A 5,161-nucleotide genomic window follows, 5' to 3' on the forward strand; every position below is an offset into this window, starting at 1 on the left:
TATCCGTCCATGTTGTTGCAAATGGTAGGACTTCCTCATTTTCATGGCTGAATAATATTTCAAACTATATATATATCTAGTATATATCTATATATCTACATATCATGACTTCTTTATCCATTGATCCATTGGTAGACATTAGATTGTTTACCAGTCTTGGCTATTGTGCATAATGCTGATATGAACATGGGGTGCGGATCTCTTTTTGAGCTAATGTTTTCATTTTCTTTGGATATATTCCCAGAAGTAGAATTGCTGGATCATATAGTAGTTCTGTTTTTAATTTTTTGAGGATCCTCCATACTGTTTTCCATACGAGCTATACCGTTTTACATTCCCACCAACAGTGCACAAATGTTCCCTTTTCTCCACATTCACACAAGAAATTCTTATCCCTTGTCTTTTGATGATGGTCATTCTAACAGCCATGAGGTGACATCTCATACTGATTTCTTTTTCTTTTTCCTTTTTTTTTTTTAAAACCAGCTCCCCTCAAGACAGTTCTTTTTTTTTTTTTTTTTTTTTTTTTGGCTGCCTTTTGTCTTCATTGCTGTGCGTGGGCTTTCTCTAGCTGTGGCGAGCGGGGGCTTCTCTTCATTGTGGAGCGCAAGCTTCTCATTGCAGTGGCTTCTCTTGTTGTGGAGCATGGCCTCTAGGTGCGTGGGCTTTAGTAGCTGCAGCACATGGGCTCAGTAGTTGTGGCACGTTAGCCTTAGAGTGCATGGGCTTCAGTAGTTGCGGCACATGGGCTCAGTAGTTGAGGTGTGCAGGCTCTAGGGTGCATGGGTTTCAGTAGTTATAGCACGCAGGCTCAGTAGTTGTGGCTCTCGGGCTTTAGAGTGCAGGTTCAGTAGTTGTGGTGCACGGGGTTAGTTACTCTGCGGCATGTGGGATCTTCCTGGACCAGGGCTCGAACCCGTGTCCCCTGCACTGGCAGGCAGATTCTTAACCACTGTGCCACCAGGGAAGTCCCCTGATTTCTTTTTCTTCCAGTTTTATTGACGTATAATTGACATACAGCACTGTATAAGTTTAAGGTATACAGAATAATAATTTGATTTATAATATCATGAAGTGATTATCATAATAAGTTTAATGAACAACCATCATCTCATATAGGTAGAAAATTAAAGAAATAGAAAAAAAAATTTTTATTCTTGTGATGAGAACTGAGGATCTACTCTCTTAACAACTTTCTTATTTGACATACAGAAATGTTAATTATATTTATCATGTTATAAATGATATCCCTAGTACTTATTTATCTTGTATCTGGAAGTTTGTACCTTTTGACGACCTTCCTCCAATTCCCCCTCCTCCCACCCCCCCGCCTCTGGTAACTAGAAATCTGATCTCTTTTTCTATGTTTGTCTGTTTGTTTTTGAAGTATAATTGACCTACAACATTTTGTTAGTTCCTGATACACAACATAGTGATTCGGTATTTCTATACATTTCAAAGTGATCACCAGAGTAAGTCTGGTTACAATGTCACCAAAGATATTATATAGTTATTGCCTATATTCCCCATACTGTACATTTCATACCCATGACTCATTTCCTGTGCAGCTGGAAGTTTGTACCTCTTAATCTCACTCACTTATTTCTTTCATTCTCCCTACCCGCATTCCCTCTGGAAAACACCCGTTTGTTCTCTGTTATCTATGACTCTATTTCTGTTTTGTTATGTTTGTTCATTGTCTTATTTTTTTATTGAGGTACAGTTGACTTATGATATAAGTTTCAGGGGTACAACATAGTGATTCACAATTTTGAAAGATTATACTCTATTTATAGTTATCATAAAATATTGGCTATAAACTCTGTGCTGTACAATATATCCTTGTAGTTTATTTATCTTATACATAGTAGTTTGTACCTCTTAATCCCCTACCCCCATTTTGTCCCTCCCCTCTCCCCTTCTCCACTGGTAACCACAAAATTGTTCTCTATATCTGTGCATCTATTTCTTTGTTGTTATATTCACTAGTTTTATTTTTTAGATTCCAAATATAAATGATAACATACAGTATTTGTCTTTCTCTTATTTCAGTGAAATAATACCCTCCAAGTCCAACCATGTTGCTGCAAATTTCATTCTTTTTAGTGGCTGAGTAGTATTCCATTCTATGTATATATCACATCTTCTTTATCCATTCATCTGTTGATGAACACTTAGGTTGCTTCCATATCTTGGGAACTGTAAATAATGCTGCTATGAACATTGGGGTGCAAGTATCCTTTCGAATTAGTGTTTTCTATTTTTTCAGACTTATACTCAGTATATATGATAGTTCTAATTTTAGTTTATTTAGGAACTGCCATACTGTTTTCCACAGTGGCTGCACCAATTTACATTCCCGCCAACAGTGTATGCTGTTCCCTTTTCTCCACATCCTTGCCAACATTTGTTACTTGTGTTCTTTTTGATGATAGCCATTCTAACAGGTGTGAATAATATCTCGTTGTGGTTTTAATTTGCATTGCTCTGATGATTACCAATGTTGAGCATCTTTTCATGTGTTTATTGGCCATCTGTATGTTTTCTTTGGGAAAATGTCTATTCATGTCCTTTTCCCATTTTTAATCAGGTTGTTTGTTTTTTTGATGTTGAGTACTAATTATCCTGATTATAATAACTAACACAAGTTTCTACAAAAGTGATAAATACCCATCATATGTAAAAAATACTGTTTCATGTGCTTTTATTACCAGCCTAATCCCAATGATAATATTCCTTCACACAGGCCAAGAAATAATCATTTCAAACTGACATTGGATCACCATCCAAACCCTTAAATTAACGCTCAGCTTCAAAATAGATTACTTCTCAATGATGTTTGTACCAGTAGCATTGCTTATTACATGATCTGTCATAGAATTCTCAATATGATACATACATTTAGATCCTTACATTAATCAATTCTTCAAATACCTACTCCTCTTCCTCAGTACCATACTAATCTTTGTTACTGCCAACAATCTCTTCCAGCTTTTCACTGGGTGAGAGGGAGTCGGAATCATATCTTTCCTACTCATCGGGTGATGATATGGATGAACAGATGCAAACACAGCTGCCCTCCAAGCACTCTTATATAACTGCATTGGGGTTATCGAATTCATTATATCCATAGCATGATTTCTATCTAACTCAAATGCATGAGACCTACAACAAAGTTATATACTCGACCTACTCTTTAAACCTCCCCCTTGCAGGACTTGTATTAGCCGCAGCCGGAAAATCAGCTCAATTTGGACTTCACCCTTGACTCCCCTCAGCAATAGAAGGTCCCACGACCATATCAGCCCTACTCCACTCAAGCACAATAGTCATAGCAGGCGTCTTCCTACTTATCCGATTTTACCCCCTAACAGAAAACAATAAACTTATTCAAACAATAACGTTATGCCTAGGAGCCCTTACCACTCTATTCACAGCTATATGCGCTCTCACCCAAAATGATATTAAAAATTATTGCTTTCTCTGCCTCAAGCCAATTAGGCCTAATGATGGTAACAATCAGCATCAACCAGCCCTATCTAACCTTCTTGCATATTTGCACACGCTTTCTTCAAAGCCACACTATTCATGTGCTCTGGATCTATTATCCACAGCTTAAACAACGAACAAGATATTCGAAAAATAGGAGGCCTATTCAAGACCTTACCTTTTACTGCAACAGCCCTTATCATTGGGTGCCTAGCACTGACAGGAATGCCTTTCCTCACCGGTTTTTATTCTAAAGACCTGATCATTGAAACCGCCAACACGTCTTATACCAACGCCTGAGCCCTATTAATAACTCTAACTGCCACCTCCCTCACAGCCATCTTATAGCACTCACATTATCTTCTTCGCACTACTGGGACAACCCCGCTTCTCCCCCTCAGCTCCTATCAATGAAAACAACCCCCTCCTAATTAACTCTATCAAACGCCTACTAATCGGAGGTATCTTTGCTGGATTCATCATCTCCAACAACATTCCTCCAACAACCATCCCCCTAATAACCATACCTCTGCACTTAAAACTAACTGCCCTTATAGTAACAACTCTGGGCTTCGTGCTAGCACTCGAAATTAACCTCAACACACAAAATATACCTACTCCTCAAGCTCCTTTAAATTCTCTACTCTCCTAGGATATTGCCCCACCATTATACACCACCTACCCTCTTATCTAAACTTATTAATGAGCCAAAAATTAGCATCCTCTCTCCTAGACTTAATCTGATTAGAAACTATCTTACCAAAAACCACATCCCTCATTCAACTAAAATCCTCCATGCTAATCTCAAACCAAAAAGGCCTTATTAAACTATACTTCCTATCATTTCTCATCACCCTCACCCTTAGCATACTCTTATTTAATTACCCCGAGTAATCTCCATAATAACCACAACACCAATAAACAATGACCAACCAGTAACAATCATTAACCAAGTACCATAACTATATAAGGCCGCAATCCCTATAGGGATTCACTTAGAAAACCACTCTTCATTGCAGTGCACGGGCTTCTCATTGTGATGGCTTCTCTTGTTGTGGAACATGGGCTCTAAGCATGTGAGCTTCAGTAGTTGCAGAGCGTGGGCTCGATAGTTGTGGCTCACGGGCTCTTGAGCACAGCCTCAGTAGTTGTAGCTCTCGGGCTTAGTTGCTTCACGGAATGTGGGATCTTCCTGGACCAGGGATCGAACTCATGTCCCCTGCATTGGCAGGCAGATTCTTAACCACTGGGCCACCAGGGAAGTCCCTATATAGGTATAATCTTTATATCAAATTTATGAATGATTAAATTGAAGTAATTCAGACAGAAAGTGGTAGATCTAGAATTTCGACCTACATTTGGTTGGATTCAGGGTCTGTGTTTTAGTCTCTGTGCTATCTCATACACATCTACCTATGAGGTCCTTTCTTACATTGGTTCAGTTTTTTTGTTCATAATGAGTGACTGCATTTATTCCACTGTGTTTTGCTTATATTCTCTAAAAGAGTTAGGTGGTTTTAGTGTAAGGAAGAGACACTCCCTTAAGTTTGAAAGACTAGGATTAAACTTGTGCTTTTCCCCTCTAGAGAATTTTACAACATTCAGTGCATCCTGGGAGACAGAACAGGCAAAGAAAGAAAGGGCTTGGGAGTCAGGGAAGGATATAGAAGGG

At 38.7% G+C, this 5,161-nt stretch overlaps 1 pseudogene; it reads left to right on the forward strand.

Annotated features, from left to right (window-relative positions):
* Positions 1 to 364: 364 nt before the first annotated feature.
* LOC129392195 (NADH-ubiquinone oxidoreductase chain 5-like) lies at positions 365 to 4,383 on the forward strand (annotated as a pseudogene).
* Positions 4,384 to 5,161: the final 778 nt, after the last annotated feature.

The sequence above is a fragment of the Physeter macrocephalus genome, chromosome 6 (genome assembly GCF_002837175.3).
Source record: "Physeter macrocephalus isolate SW-GA chromosome 6, ASM283717v5, whole genome shotgun sequence".
Classification (NCBI taxonomy): domain Eukaryota; kingdom Metazoa; phylum Chordata; class Mammalia; order Artiodactyla; family Physeteridae; genus Physeter; species Physeter macrocephalus.